Source organism: Camelus bactrianus, chromosome 8 (genome assembly GCF_048773025.1).
Source record: "Camelus bactrianus isolate YW-2024 breed Bactrian camel chromosome 8, ASM4877302v1, whole genome shotgun sequence".
Lineage (NCBI taxonomy): Eukaryota > Metazoa > Chordata > Mammalia > Artiodactyla > Camelidae > Camelus > Camelus bactrianus.
This window is the reverse complement of record NC_133546.1, coordinates 80,071,040-80,088,212: the sequence shown is the minus strand read 5'-3', so window position 1 is coordinate 80,088,212 and position 17,173 is coordinate 80,071,040. Positions and strand designations below refer to the sequence as shown.

Below are 17,173 nucleotides of genomic sequence, written 5' to 3'. Positions count from 1 at the left end.
CCACCAAGCCCAAGAAAACGAGCAACACAGCGCCACCTCGCGGTCACCCCTCTCTCTCCTTCTTCGGAGAAAGCCCACACTCTGTGGAGTGTGTACCTACTTTTAATCTGAGCACACAAACCCCACACCTCGTGGCCTTTCTCTTGCCTTTCAATGTGTCTCTGTGAATAAATCTACATTTCCTCAACACTGGCTTGCTCTTGAAAACTTTACTGCACAAAGCCAAGGAACAAAATCTGGTGGGACACATCCCAGGGGCTCAACCAAAGCCTGGGACACAGCCCTTCTCATGCCTCACATTTTATTCCTTGTATCAACAGGACTGGGTTGTGAAGGGAGCTCTGAGGCCCCAGCTAAGGGACAGAAGCTGCCCCCAGGGCTCGAATTGGCGGGCAGCCTCTTCCCCAGCAGGGGCCTTGAGGTGTGCACGGTTCTGTGTTTCTCTGTTGTGCTGACTCCACAGCCACAGAGCGTTCTCCCTAGGCCTGTCTCCACAAAACCCTTCTCTCCAAAATACAAGCACATCATGTCACAGTCCTCTTGTTCAACCAGGAAATGCTTAACCCACTTTTTCGATCCACAGTAAAGTACCTAACTGTCCTCCCTCCCATCCCAACACTTCTTTCTTTGTGAGAACTCTGCACTCCCCACACACCATCCTGAACGCCGGTGCCTTGCTGGCTGGGACCGAGATGTTTCAGTCTCACACAGCCTGCATCCTTTCACTTTCCCCTTGTTACCATAAAAAAGCCTTTCCTGAGTCACCCACAAATCTGATTCTGAACTTCATAAAGTGCTGAGGTTGCAGTCACTGTGTGCATACCTCCCAGGTTTTGACTAAGTTTCCTTCACGAGATCTTCATTAAGGAGCTGCATCAAGAAGTTGAAAGAGAATATTCTTACATCTGAGCGGAGGAGCCTGCAAAAAATTTAAATGGCTTTGAAGAGAGAGTTAACCAGGGACAGAGAGTTCGCAGGTCCTAGTCAACAGTGTCATGAGGCAAAATGTTCTTCAAAGGCTCAGAGTGGCTTCTGAATGCGGAGACGGCAGGGAGGAGGTGACACGCAGTGAGTGGGGTGAGTGACACAGGGTACGCTCCCCCAGCTGGGGAAGAATTGGATTTTGTTCTAGTTTTCCAAACAAATTCTTACTACCTTTTTCTCCTATTGTCACATACCATTTCCTACGAATTAAGAATATCAATGTCAGTCATTTGGGACACTTTAGAGAAGCAACACGATGCCATTCACAGGGCTGGGACATGACAGCCACACCAGTCTAGGTTGAAAGACCAGTGGGGGTATTTCCATGGTGATCACGGGCATGCAGCAAACTGCTCAGCTTCAATGACCTCATCTCAAAGGTGGGGCAATAAAACTACCAAGAAAAGTGTGTGATGATTATGGAAGACATCTGTTTACTAGGTAAGTGCCCGTGACAGCTGCAGCTTAATGGGGAATGAGTATGATTAACAAGGCCCTGTCTACCTGGCCACATGCTCCCTGCCTTCCTGCCTTGGTGCAGCAGCAGAGTTTGTTTAGCTGAGATGAACGCCCCCAGAGCAGCCCCGACGGGAAAGCTCGCAGCTCTGCATTGCGAGGCGTGTTCCTTTCCTTCTCAGTGCTGGTCACAGTTTGCTGTCATCTGTTTTTATGATTATCCCTTTTGTAACTTCCTCTCCTCCGGAGTTTTTGCTCAAGCAGTTCAGAGCCAGGTGTGTCTTGCGGCCTGCCCGATATTCTGGGCTGGGAAACAGCCGACCCCACATCTGGTTCTGGTGCTGAATGGAGAGGGCAGAAGGCCCTGGGGCCCATGCTGAACAGAGGCCCCTGCACCCAAAATTATGGTCTGACTTTGGGCAAATTACACAGTCTTCTTTACCCTGAGATTCCTCATCTGTCCATGAAAATAACTTCCCATGGCACACAGAGTTACCAAGATTAAAGGGAATCACCATATTCACAACCTTTTCAAGGGGCTACCAGTGCATCCTCAACAGACACATGCTGCCTTTACGGCTCTGACACATGCCAAGCGGGGCGGCCGCACACAGTGAACACTGCTAAGTGCCAGTGTGTTAAGTGCTTCATGTGTGCTACAATACTCTTTAGAACTTACAACAATCCCAGGAAGAAACGAATATTATCATGCCCATTTCACAGATTCACCAACAGGTTAAGAGAGGTTGCATTCTAGTCCAAGGCCGTATGGTGAGGAAATGCCGATTTAAACCGGAATCTGGGCCCAGGCCTAGGCTCCGTCTCTCTCCCATCCACCTGACCATTTGCCTATGAATTCCACCTGTCCAATACACAAGTTTGCAGCCGGCCAGCTCCTAAATGCAATGTGTGCCACCATTTGTCAATGTTGGTTAATTACCATAAACTGTTCTCAGAAACCACTACAGAAAAGAAAGGTGGACTTAAGGAATTCTGCATTGCCTTCTCCTGTATTGTGCAGAAACCCTTCCCTACACCACCAAATCCAAATGTATGCTTCCTCCATGTTTATGTTTGCACACGGCTTATTAAAGAAGAATGTACCTGCAGTAATTCCATTTCGGTTGCTTTCCAAGTTTGCAGATTATCCATAATCAGTCCGTGAATGAAAATACTACAATGTGAATGAAAATACTGCAACCATGTCAGTAAACAAAGAGTGCTGAAACCAAGTCATTAGCGGCTGCCGCCAACTCCCAGCGAGGACAGGCCTGCAGCCCAGCAGCTGCAGCAACTCACAATGGTGCCCTCTGAGCAGACTCAGAATAAGAAAGGACAGGATACTGGCCCTAGGTAGCTAGGTGCTTGTTTAAAGAATGAATTCAGGGAGTCCAAAATATTTGCTTCCTCCCATACATAGAAAAGCACTAAATTCTTGAACTTGAGATACCTGGCTTTCTTTAGATAACAAGCAATCTTTTACTGTTCCAACAACCTGGTCTTTGTTGTAAAGCTCCTATATATCCTAGCTCCTCCTCAACCTCTTGGGAGCAGTCCCTCAGAGAGATCTGAGAGGCTGTCATCACGGCTCGAGTCGTCCCGCCAAGTAAAACATAACTCTTAACCTTTAGGCTGCACATGTATTTCAGTCAACAGTTTTGGACACCATGAAGGGACCCAGAGCAGACTTTCTCCACCTGAACTCTCCGAGTATCTGGAGCCTTGGTACCATAAGTGGCCCTTTGTGCCCATCTGCCTCCTCGGGGGGTCCAGATGAATTTGGGTGAGTCTCTCTTGGTTCTCGGAAATCACATATTGTTTGATGATCCTGAGTTTTATTTGGCGGTGTTTCCAGGTAACTGGCCCTCCAGTTGAAAGATACTGTGGTGAATTACCCACCCAGTGGAGACATACTGGGTGGGGCCTGGTTGAAAGATAACGGGAAATACCCACCTTGCGGAGACGTCCGATGTGGGGCTGGTGGAAACATACCTGGAAAATACTCACCCAGTGGAGACGTCCCGAGTGTGTCCAAGTTGAAAGACACTGGGTTCAGGGCTGAGTGGTTAGGTAAGAGGTTGGTCTAATGTTTTCCTCAATTTGGTTACCTCCTTTGAATTTTTCAGGGTAAAAGTAAAACTCTCATGAGTAATCTTTCAACTCCAAAAATGGGACCCTCCTCCTGGCTGGTAACAGCTTTCTCTGGTGACAGAGAATCTTGCAGGAGTGGTAGAGGCAAAGACTTCATGCCATAGAGTTGTCCCTGAGGGAAATCTTACTAGCAAATTTATTGTGAGAACCCGACCTTACAATGTGGAATAGAACTTTCAAAAAAAATAAAAAACAGAAAAGAAAAGAAAAAATGACAGATTGCCAGCCTCCAACTATTACCCCAGCCAGGTTTATGTACGTACAAAACTTACAGCATTAATTGGGAATTAGAAAAAAAAAAAAAACCTCACTATGAAAGTAACTAACCAGGCCTGATAAAAACATTTTTTGGAATTCTGAACTTATACAAACAAAATTCCCGTTAGGGGGAACTTGGATTTCTCTTCCTGTGTCCTTGAAATGTAAACGTTTTATCTTTCTCTGGGTGTTTTAAGTGTGTGTATGTATGTATATATGTTTACTTTTTTTTTAAAGGAAACCTTGGACTCTGCCATACAAAAGGTTCAAGTATTGTGTACATATGGTGGCCACGCAAATAAATTGGGATTCTGAGCAATTCTTTGTACCAATTGTCAGATATTTTGCCATCTTAAACTTTGTTTCATCAGCCTGGACCACAAAGGCCTTTAGCTTTTGAAGAGTAAACCTTTGAATTTTATTTAGGCAACACCCCCACTCTCATGTGGAAGAGCCTCTTCATCTTATTGGTTTAAAATCACTATATATATATTATATATATATTATATAATAATAATATATATATTATTATATATATATATATAAAATGATGGCCATATGATGGATCCTTTAATTTGGAAAAACTTTTAAATTGGTCAGAGTTGAAAGAGATCTCATTATAAACAGCTGTTTTATTGGTATCTATTAAAATCAATTTTAAAGGTAGAAAAATATATCTAATGTTTAAGCTAAGAACTTAGTGAAAAAAATAAAACTGGTTTGAAAAGCTACATTTGTGTTTTTCCTTTCCGATAAATGGTTCTAGGGATGCTAATAAAAACTTAGAATAATTAATGTTAATTAGGTTGAATAACTGGAAAAAGGATTGTTAAAATGTCGAAAAAAAAAAGATAAGGGGCTTAACCCAAGTGGATAAATATTTTTATATGGTTATTTTGAATGAGATAAATAAAATGGACATTTTTGGATTTAGGTACAAGGTTTTGATACTACACTACATAAAGTAAAAATAAAGGGCCAAAGAGATCACCTACTGCCCCCCAACATTAAAGTTCAAACAAGTCCGTTTTATTTGCCGCAGTTTAAAATATATGTATATATAGACTGAAATACTTGATCAATGATTGGGACAACAGACCAATTAATCAAATTAAAAATTGAGAAGGGTCTAAGCTCTTTGGCTGAAAATTGGGCATCCTAGAGACTTTTCTATAAAATTAGATACAATGCACACACACAAAAAAAATGGCTTCTGGCACTCCTTCTATAAATAAGAATTATTGATTTAAACATAAATATAAAAATTAAAGGTATAAGATTTAATAAAATTGAGATAAAAGTTTGTAAAATTGGTATATTTAAATGGTCTTTATATAAAACTTTTGCTTAATTATGTTGTGGGATAGATATGTTTCAATGGAAAAACGCTTCCCCTTCTTGGTTTTATAAGTCTGGGCACAAATCTGTCCCTCAGAAAATATTAATTGAACAAAGTAAAAGAAACCAACAGAGTTACATGAGCCGTCCAGTATAACGTAAAACTAAAAACTAATATTCAGTGGCTAATAAAAAAATATAATAAGAGGTTTACCCTGGGTTTAACTTATAACTCAAGGAAAAGAGACCTTACTAAATGCCTTATGCAAGCTTTGGAAAACATGATAAATTAAACCTTAAGGTTTTAAAAGATGGAATTCTTTGTTTACAGCTCTTCTCACTGATAAAAAAAAATGCCAATTAAGGAGAGAATATTGGGTCTGGGTGACAGAGCAGTTCTCTGGGGAATTGGAAGATTGTGTCTTTGTCTTGCAGATCAGAAATGGAAATACAGAAAACAGTGACCTAGGACTGAGCCTAATTAGCTCAACGAAATAAAACTTAAGGCCAAGAAATTTTTGGCATTTTAGAACTCAGAACTCTGACGTGTCCTTCAGACTTTGTCAAGAAATCTTAAATGTCTGTTTCATAAATAGCAAGCCTTAGTGATTTGAGCAAGCAAATTCACTTTACTCCAACTATTATTATACCTATCTTATAAGTAAGTTTTAAAGTGAAGCTATGAGATCTCTAGCTTTTGTCTGTTTATAAGACTGTGTACACATTATTGATGTGAGATATTTCTACAGCTAAAAAAAAATCAAAGTCAAAGAGATCTGCTTAATTGACGTAAAACATAAGAGCTTGAAAATTAAGTATTTTTAAAATAAAAACTGAACAAATTGACTTTCAGCGTCACGTGAACTGGAAAATATTCAATATTAAGATAATATTTGATATTGTTTAATTTAAGAATGTTCTAATTAATATAGACATCTTTAAAGTCATCAATATTAAGTATAATGCTTTTACTGTACCTAGGTTTAATGAAAGTCAAATAAGATCCTGTTATATCTGTTGCAGAATTGTCAAGAAAAAAAACAGTAATGTGGTGTGGTAAAATTTTAAGTAAATTAAATGCAAATGAGATGAGAGCTTTGGGTAAATTTTTAAAATATATTTTTAAAATGTATGCTTAAGATAATCTCTAAATGTTTGGTATCTTTAAATTCTAGAGTTGTGCTAAATTAAGTCAAATGATAGGATTTTATTAAATAGCTATGCCATTTTCAGATAAAATAAGATTGATATATGAATTACTTAACATATAACTTCCTCTTACAGAGAAAATAAAGGTGTTTAGAAATACTAATAAATGGATGATGCCACACTGAAATAGTCTCTATTATTAAGGGAATGATCTCAGTATCCTAGGAAAGTAAGTTAAATGTGTAAAGGAAATTATAAGAATGGAATTATATTTTGTTAATGAAAAATAGTGAATTTCTCCTGAAGCTGGTTACTTCTGAATGGAAGAGAAAATAAGGGACACACTAATATGAGTATAGAAAGCTATGGAAGGCTTGTGGAAGAGGAACCCTGAGGAAAGAGTTTCATACGTGGTCGGAATTGGCTAAGTTTAGAATCAACTTGGGCAAAGTAAATGAATCTTAGAAGTAAGCAGGTACAAGACTAGATTTGCATTTTCTCGCTGTTAAGAGGAAAAAATTTTCTTAAAATGTTAATCCACCTTCAGTAACAGATTGTAAAACTTCTTATACCACTTAACTGATCTGTTCTGCCATTACCTTTGACGCATTTTCTTGTTAATGAATTAGTACTACGTTACAGTGATCTATATGTTTATCTGACCAAGTGTTCTGAAATCTTTAACAAGCTTCCCAAATATCAATTTCTAATTAAAGTTCTTTTAATCTCCAGTTAAGTTTGGGATGCTACAGAGGGCCCCTGAAACATCCCAAAGAGAGATTTTAATCTAGTAAATTTCATTTGGCATGTTAAATAACACGGTATTGTCAAATGAATAATAAATCTTCTAAGGTTATATTGTATGAGAAAATATTATTAATATAGATATTGTAGAAATTATATGGACTCCCTAAAATTCTGGTATATCTGAAATGTTACCAGTGATAATTCTGGGTATAGTGACCAGGTTTCTTTATCGATTATAGTGTAACGGTGTTTAACCATGATTTTAAATCTTTTGTCATTTATAGACAGTTAATGGTTGTCTTCTGATGGTTTTGCAAAATGCTTGCTCTTCAAGGAGATTTACTGATTTCTAATAAATTTCAAACTATAGCAGTGAACTAAACTGGGTAAGAAATTTTAAATTTCCAATGAAAACTGTGATTAAAAGAATTAGTTACATGGGACTGAGTAAACTGGTGAATATGGTTATAATTTTTGATTTTGTTTAAAATACTACTGGCTTTTAACCTGTTTCCCAGACATAAAGAATCTCTTCTCTTTAAGCTAGCTATGATTCAAAGCAATTTGATAAATTATACCTATGTAATCAGACTTGGAACAGTTATATTTTCTCTCTATCTGATCCCTCAATAGACTAAAAACTCTTAGGTCCCCAGTGGCTCTATCAGACAAATGAGGAAGATCATCTCCTAACAGATATAAGAATCTCAAGGTATTTTAAGGATTTTAAAGAGAAAAGAATTTACCTAAATCTGTAAGGCAGAAATCCATGACAAGCCCTTGACGGGGCTTTCCTGGCCTTAGCAAACCTTATTAACATTCTACACTGAGACTCCTAATTAAAAGTTCCAACACAGCCAATTTAAAAAAGCCTATATGATCAAATAATCAGACAACTTGTAAAGCAATTAATCTTGACATGGCTTTATTTGAGAAAAATGAGGGTAACTTTAGAGAGAAAAAAGATTATATTTTAGTGGATATTAAATTCTAGCTTTGTTAATTGACTTCCGTATTTACTAACACACTTCCCAATCATTCCTTGCTGTTATGTCACATTGCTGTACAGTTTAACTGAATTATTAATAGGATATTCTAGCTTTGTTTCTGAAGCTCACTAATCTATCCTTGGGTAAAGTTCCAATGCCCCATGACCTGCAGCCAGGGGATTATACAAACTGGAACAGGCATGACTTAAAGAACTGTCTCCAACCTGAATGGAATGACCCTTTATCAGGTACTCTTAAATAGACCATACAAACCAAATTTGAAGGAAACGGACTTTCGGGTTCATTTCCTATCAGAAATAGCCCCTGCAATGCACTGGCCTATAGAGCACTGCTCACCTTAAAACAATGCCCAAATGGAGAAAAAGCTACCAGGCCAGGATGAGAAGACGATATCTGAGGTAGACAGCTGACCCAAGACACCGTACCAGGCCTGCATAAAAATTACTGTGATAATTTCTCCTACCTTTGATTATGAACTACTCCAATTGTTAAGTTTATTGTAAATTACCTATGTCTAGTTCTTCTGTGTTACCTTTGTGAGTTTCCCTACTCCAAGGCTCTAACTAGATAGCCCTCAGAAACGTTATTCTAAAAAGAAATTATAGTTCTGTTTAGGCCTCTGTTGATCTTACAAGGTGGGAGACCTCACCTGACCAATTAATACCAATTTATGAGACTGACCATAAATATGAACTTTCTCATAAGATCACTCAAACTCAATCAGAAACACAAGCAAAATTTTAACCCCAAAATACAACTTCCCGACTATTAAATTCTTAATCGTGACTTTATTAACGTTACTAGCTGTATTACTTATATCCTATCTATTTTATAAAATTGTCTGTTACATTTCCCAAAGTGTAACTAGGCCTACAAAATTGATGATGACTAAACATCTTGAAGAAATAGATAAAATTTATAACCCTGAATAAAGTAATTGTAATAGTGTGATTCTAGGTATGGGAATGAGCAATGAAGGGAAAACACTTCCTGGATCATAACAAACAAGTAAGACAGGTGATCCAGAGAATTTTTAGTATCAACAGGGCCTGATAAAAAACTAGCACCTTGAATGGCAACTCAGAAGATTCTTCACCTGAACTAGGATTGAGCCATCCTAGCACCATGGGACAAAATTGGTCATGAAATGTCTCTCAAAACATTGGCAGAATTTAGGACCAAGGGGGAGCACTGTGAATGAAAATACTGCAACCATGTCAGTAAACAAAGAATGCTGAAACCAAGTCATCAGCGGCTGCTGCCACCCCCAACGAGTGCATGCCTGCAGCCCAGCCTCTCAGCCACTCACAGTGGTGCCCTCTGAGAGGACTCAGAGTAAGAAAGGACAGGATACTGGCCCTAGATAGCTAGGTACTTGCCAAAGGGATGAATTCAATGACACAAATGTTTGCTTCCTCCCATACATAGAAAAGCACTAAATACTTGATCTTGAGATATCTGGTTTTCTTTAGATAACAAGCAATATTTTATTGTTCCAACTACCTGGTCTTTCTTGTAAAACTTCTATATATCCTAGCTCCTCCCCTACCTCTTGGGAGCAGTCCCTCAGAGTGATCTGAGAGGTTGCCATAACGGCTCGAGTCCTCCAGCCAAATAAAACATAACTCTTATCATTTAGGCTGAACGTTTATTTCAATGAAGTCCCAGAATAGACACAACTCATCAATTCTGTAATGGAACACACTGGATCAGGAAACAAAAGCTTGTTTTAGTCTGGAAAAACTACGGTTTCCTCTTTCTTCCTGTCATTATACAATCCCACCAGAACTCATTAATTTGCTGTCTGCTCATCTGGCAACCAAACTCAGAGGAGTCAACTCAGCAGAGTGCTCTACTCGGGAGAAAACCCCGCAGCAGCACTGCAGGCTACCTGACTTCCCGCACGCTCTGCTGACCCTTGGTGTCCTCCGTGACAACCAGGAAAACAGAGCTGTTCCCAACAGCTGCGAAGTCCCACACGTTAAATAAATCATTTTATTTTATACGATATTTTACGTATATACCCATCTCTGAAAACAGATTTGCTAGAAGCCCAAATCTTCAGCATCAATCTGCAAAGGCAAATCCGGTCCGCAAGGGAAAACAAGACTTAAGACGAAGCTAAGGCGTCCAAAGTACTCTCCACGACCTAAGGCCTCCAAAGTCCCCTGCAGGACCTTCAACCAAACTGCCTGCAGGCCTGCAGCTGCAGGCGGCAACATGTCTGCTTTTAAAGCAACCCCTTCCTGCCCTCGGGCACTACAATGTCTCTCTACGCCCTCCCTTCTCAGGGTAAGAGCAGCAGCTGCAGAACCTCACAGGGCAGCACTGACAGGACTGGACACAGAGGATCAGAGCTAAACTAAGCCTTCTGATTACACGAGCTTGTCACTCTGTCACTTTACAGACGAAGATATATATATAGAGAGGTGGGGTGATCTTGCTCAAAGTCACACAGCTAATAAGTGTCAAAGTCTATAACTCTGCTCCTCCCTCCGGCGTGACGCCCCAGCTGGGACGCCCACAGGGTTCTCTCGTGCCTGCCTGACCAGTCCTTTACTGGCACTCATAAAACACCACAGGGTCTGACCCTTGCCTACTTTTTCAGCATCTTTTCCCTGCAGTCTCGCAGGAACAAGGCGGTTCGGGCCATTGTATGACTTCTGGCTCCCAGAAGCCTCCGTGCTCAGGCTGGTCTTGCCTGTGCATCCAGCACCCTGCTCAGAGGCTGTTCCTCCCCTGCAGGAACACGTTCCCACTCTCCGCATGACACCCCCTCAGGGAAGCCCTCTTCTCACCCTTAGCTCAGCAGGTGTCCCAGGCCACATCCCGAGCTGCCCCATTAGGACTGCGGGTGCCTAGGTTTGCTAGTCAGACCAGCAGCCTCAGAGCCAGGGATTATGCCCGGGTCACCCTGCAAACCTACTGCCCGCCTCACAGCCCCCAGCCAGCAGGTCACCTGGAAGTCGCAGCAAGTGCCCCACCCAATCCCGAAGTCTCTTCATTTGCCAGCACCGCTGATGACTGGTCTTCAAACTTTGGTCAGTTTTGCACAAAACAGCAGCTTCCACTGTGAAGCAGGGGGTTTTCTCTTCTGCTCCCCATCCTTACTGGAAACGTCTAGGGAAATGAAAAGGACTTTCTCAACCCTTTTCTGATGACACCCACCCACCCACAATACTCACATGCTCAAGAGTTTTGGGTCTACCTGATTTTGTTTCCCTTACGCTAAGGGGCTCAAAACACTGCGGGATTCTTTCTCTTTGAGGGTATTTTTACTCAGTTTATCGGCTTTAATCTGTTTTTGTCTCTCTCTTCAATATCCCTAGAAGTTGCCACTTCTTATTCCCTTCAGCAGCCTCCCTCCCAACATCTAGTCTAGGAAATCAGCTGTGATGAGGGGCCCGGGGGAAGTCACAGATGATGCAACTAAGGCACAGAGAGGTGACTTAATTTACCCGAGAAGATCAGCTTCAAGCCCCAACACTGTGTGTCACGTCCCTCTGTTTAACTCTTATGCTAAGCAAGCGATCTATTTGTAGATTATGGTTATAAACAGATGAGGTATGAAAATACATACAAGGACACACATCAACTCTAAGATGTTCATTATCTCCACTATTTTGTTTCTATTTATTTTATTTCTCTTAAAAAAAAATTAAGAACCTCTGCAGTCAATATAGCAAAATGTTACTGGGCTTTAAATACAGAATATAGAGGTTTTAAGTGTGTCATTACTCATCCTTATTTGTATGTTCACAAGACAAACTGATTTGAAAGTCTCTCTCCCCTCCCCCTACTCACTACTGGCTCTCACCTGAGCTCCCAAACCACACATCTAACAGCCTTTCACTTTACCCACAGCTGTACTCATCAGTTATCCCCCAGAACTCCCTCTACAGCTTTCCCTCCTCAGAGCACAGCAGGACCATCACTTACCTCATTAATCCACCCAGAAACCTGTTCCTTCCTCCATCCTACCTTCACAGACAGCATTCATCCTTTCCTTTTTACCATCTAAACATGCCTTCAATCTGTTCGATTTTACCCACTGACCATCCCACCGGTCAAGTGGAAGCCACCAACACTGCCCACCTGGACTCACGAGTCTCCCAAGTGGCCCCAAAGCCACTCTCCCCTACTTGAGACAAATGGGATTGTGTCACTCCCACGCTTTTAGGACTGATTTCAAACCCACTGTTCTTAGAAGAAAGTCAAGTTCTTCACCTGATGAAGGTCTTGCCCATCAAATTGTCAGCTCAGGGAGGGGAGGACACGCCCTCTCCCCTAGGACCTGCCCTCTGGCAGAGCATCAGCTTGGGAGGACCTGCTGAGCTACACCAGCCTGTATTCTAACCCTGGTCTTGAGTTCTTAGCAAACTGCTTCAACTATCCATACAAATCCAAGGTAGATTAGAAAGATTTTAGATGTTGAGCTAGACTATTGGTTTGGGGATTTTGCACTAGCAACCTGCAAGTACATGTTCTAATGATTCTGTCTTCTTAAAACCACACCCAGATTTAAGTAGTATTTGTGGAATGTCTTCGGAGTATAAGGGACTGTACTTTTACAGACTTTATGTTTTATACCATGAAAAACCCGGACAGGGTCACAAATGGAACCGCCTCACAAGTGACAGAAGACAGGTGACAGGCATATAGCAACAGGTCACAAAGATGGTAAGAGCAAAGTTGTTTCTCCAACCCCCCAAAAATTTTTTGAAAGAACTGAAAACTCTGAATTTTGAAAGTAAAATACTATCATATAAAGAAATAAAATAATCCTCTTCATCAGTGTTTCAAGATCTGACTCCAGAATTTTTAGCATGCCATATTGAATCCTAGCACAGAAAAATCAGATGGACTAGTGGTGAGTAAGTTCCAGGAAAACTGCAGTAATTCCTCCACTTGTAAAAGGACATAAACTCACCTGTCGAAGATGAATGTAAACCCCATTCTGGAGAAATTCGGAAGCTCCCAGGCTCTGCTTCTGGATGGCAAGGACACGGACAGCTTTGAAGCATGCTTCTAACTCAGTCACCAGCATTCTTACACTGCAGAGGGAAACGGAGGCCCTCAGTCAAGAGCAGAGGTGTTCCTGTCGTGTCTCGCAGGCCGTGCCTCGGGGACTCAGTGCCCTGCAGCAGCCCAGCCCCAGGCGAGGACCCGCAGCATGGCCCACCCAAGCAGCAGGTGCACTGGGCTTGAGAAAGCCCATCCCCGATGGGGGCAAGAGTGGCTGGTGTGTTTGAGTGAACATATAAATGCCCATAGAAATATGCCTGCATTCATTCAAGTGATACAAGCAACAGTAGCAGGCTATTTAACAAAATTTCAACTGTCAGTGGAAATTTACCATTCCTTTCTGCTTGTCCCCTGCACTCTGAGACAGGCTTAGGCTCTCTCACACCGGCAGCTCTGATGCAATAGTTCTGAAGTCGTTTTACTTTGCTGCAAGTGTCCTCGCTCCCCGTGTGGCTATGACTGTCGTCTCTTAACACAGTCAGATGTCTTACTGGATCTCTCCCTGCGTTCCTTGCTCCTGCTTCTCAGATCCTAAGATAAAGGGCAAGTGAAGACACATGACCAGAAAAGACGCTGTGGACTTGAACTAAGTCCTCAGTGATCCCCTAGGTGAGTGCTGCCCACCCCTTACCTTCGATTCTCAAAGTTCTGCCCAGGGTGACATCCAGACAGGAGAGCGTCCTGGGCCAATTAAAAGCTGTGTGACTTGGGCCCTGGGACAGTTGCAGGAGCTGGTTCCAGAGCCGTGCCCCTCCCCACCTCTGCTCCCCTCTCTCCCAAGGACCCACTGCCAAGCCCCCAGGTTCCCTGATATTCTGTCCTTCTATTGTAATCTAATCCAAGCCCTTTTCCTCTTCCTTTATTCCCTAATTATCACCAGCTGAAGTTGTTTTTCAGTCACAGTATCTGAAAAAATTTCCGGCAGCTGAAAAAGAGGTCTCCAGAGGTCAATGCCCATATGCTGGTTCCTGAAGAGAGCCCCTGGTTATGGGGTCCCTCACCAACACCCACGGGGCATCAGACATGTTGCAGAGTCGACCACCCCCAACAAGAGTTTGCTGTGACCCCAATGCCCGCACAGCATCCCTGCTCTCATAAATGTATTCGGCCCACTTATCCGTTACTAAGAAGCAAAAGTAAAAAAATTGCTCATGTTTCTTCCTAAAATTATTTATGAGGTGGAAAAAGAAATTGTAATAGAAAAGAATAAATTTGACTGCATGTTAGATCTGTTCCTTTGGCTTTAAACATTTGCTGTTTTCTAGGCTCAGACTTGGTAGCTCTGTACCTTTTGTAAAAGAAAGTTGCCTTTAGCCTGAAATATCCAGGAGAGCCTATTCTCCGGGCTCTGATCTTTCACGATGTTAACTCTTCTGCACTTATATAGAGATGGCAAGTTGCAAAATAGAGAATCAACTTTGATTTTTTTTGGAGGTTTTAGAGGGGCACCATGATTTGACCCACGTGGACAGCTGCAAGAACAAAGAATTCCAAGGAGAAACAATTCATACCGCAAGAAATTTGCAACAACCAACCACATCCCCGCCCCTTTTTAGTATAAAAGCGGACTGATTTCTGACTTGGGGGAGACGGTTCTCCAGCATGTCATTCTGCCATCTTCTGGGTCTGCCAGCTTTTCAAATAAAGTCACTATTCCTTGCTCCAACACCTCAATCTCCCAATTTATTGGCCTGTCATGCAGCAAGCAGTACGAGTTTCGACTTGGTAACAAGATGACTGCATTGGAGGTAGTATGTCTCCACTCTTTCCTCGTTTCCAATATGTAACATGCACATCATTTATGATCTAGTGCAAATAATTCATCAAAGACTACCACAAAAAGAAACTACACTCACCTAGCTATCAACACTGAAGTCACAACCTATCAATTTTATATGCTGTTTAACAACACAACTAAAAAACCTAACATAGGGAATTGATTCCACAGAAATAAAATTATTTCTACTCCTTCAAAACCTTTTTTTCTTTTCTATTTTATTTTGTTTTGCATATTGAAAAGAAAATAAAAGACAAATCATTTTATTTCACGTATTTTGTTATAGCTACATAATTTAATTACTACAAAGAGATTTAAATTGCAATAAAAAATTGTTCATATATTGTACAAAGATATATACACAATCAATGTGGATAAGGAAAGGAATGGACATTTACTAAAAATCCACTGCACATCCAGTCTTTTACAAGCATATCCTGGAATATAAACTCTATGATCCAGGGGTCCCCCACCTGCATTCTCACTGCTGAGTCCCTTAGTAATCTTCTACCAAGGCACCAGCATAGAACCACGCGATCAGTATTTTCTGTATAAATGAGGGAATTAGCTCATTCAATTCTAAAACAAAAACCCTAAAGTAAATACTGAACTGATTTACAGATAAAGAAATTTGGGCACAAAGTAGTACAGTTTCTTCCCCAAGTTCACAAAGCTAATAACTGGTAAAGGCAAGATTTGAACTCGTCTGTCTGATTCTAAAAACTAAGGTGGAAATCCCTTATGACTGGGGAGAGTCCAGCAGCACAGCCTATCACCCTATCTTTGTTCAGATCTAGCCTTAGACAGCCTGAGACAGCACCCCATTCCTATGGAACTTGAGGGCAAATGATAACAATAAGGATTTTATATCCAGTAGTTTCTTAGGTATCATTTATATAAACTGTCAGCAGGACAGCAGAAAAACTCTGGGAAATATGAGTGGGTCCAGACCTTTTTGCTGATTAGAAACTCAGTCTATCAGGACAGAGTGACCTTCCCATGAGAGGCCACACGGACCTAAACTAAAGGCAGCTGAGCAATGAAAACTAGCAAGACCCTGGAACTCAAGCAAGAAGGATCCCTGCCATCTCCCGCCCTGTTGCCTCTTCATCCACGTGGACACGAAGACAGAAGACCTAGGTTCTTGTCCAAGTTACACTATCATGAATTCTCACCCATAAAAAGTTACGACTCTATGCTGTCCTAAGTCCTTTCCAACTCAAATATGTTGACACCAATATCTCAGCAGAATGTCTATGTCTCCACATCCTCTCTTCTATAAGGAGAATAGTTCTATGGCCACAAAGCAGAAATCCAATTAAAAACACCATGCACTAAGCAAGGTGAAAATCTGCGTAAGAGACTTTGCTCTCACGCTCAGTGAATGAAAACTCAGAAAAATTGGTCCTTCTCCCTCAGCAAGTGGGAGGTAGGCTGATTGTGTGTGTGGGTGGGTGTGCGTGTGTGTGTGTAAATCAAATACAATGACGTCTGGGATCTGTACAGATTTTTTTTAAGTTACTGTCATTTCATGAGGATGAGACACCCTTTAAAGTAATTTGAATCTAGTGTTCCGAGAGAGTCTCAGGATCTTTTGGTGGAGGAGGGGAAAGGAAAGGAGGAAAGAAGTAAATGAAGCAAAGGAGTAAGAATACTGCAAGGGAAAGGCAAGACATTAATTTTGTTCCTACTTGCATCACAAACAAATTACGGACTGGCTTTGCCCCGATGTCCTGTCGAGCACTGAGTTGCAGATGAAGAGGTGACAGCCCATTTCTCACTGAGCTTGTGACTGTACGTGGCATCTTATAGAAACAAATCATTTATCCTGATCAAACACTCTAGCAGCAGGCCGTAATTCTCCTATTTTGAGAGACAAGAAAATAGGAGTTCAAAGAGGGTAGATAACTTGACAAAAGTCAGAGGACCAGTAAACAAGAGAGGATGAATTCAAACTCAGATCTGAATGCAGAGTCTGATCTTCCCACTCCCAGGACTGGAAAATCCTTAACACACAGACTCCCCAGCTCCCCTGCAGTGTTCCTGACACCAAGCATTTCCCATGGTGATGGATTGCAGTTCTCACAGACACAGTGCTCTGTGCAGCCAATGACCTTGATCAGACCTTGATCATCTACCTGCCACGCCCACCAGGCTTCACCATACAGGTAGGAAAGCTGGCTTTCAAGTGCATACAAAGCCACCCCTGGACTAACGTGGGCTCTTCTGGGGCTTCTCCAGCCTAAATGCAGCCATGAAAGTGCTCAGAGTTTGTACA

General features: G+C 41.5%; 1 long non-coding RNA gene across 1 annotated transcript in view; it reads right to left on the bottom strand.

Annotated features, from left to right (window-relative positions):
- Window positions 1-10,984: 10,984 nt before the first annotated feature.
- Window positions 10,985-17,173, bottom strand: part of LOC141578404 (uncharacterized) — a 38,489-nt gene continuing 32,300 nt past the window's right edge. Inside the window, exons 6-8 of the long non-coding RNA XR_012508786.1 lie at window positions 13,450-13,649; window positions 13,024-13,147; window positions 10,985-11,213 (exon numbers count right to left, since the gene is read on the bottom strand). This is a non-coding gene — a long non-coding RNA (uncharacterized LOC141578404). The remainder of the gene's footprint in view (window positions 11,214-13,023; window positions 13,148-13,449; window positions 13,650-17,173) is intronic.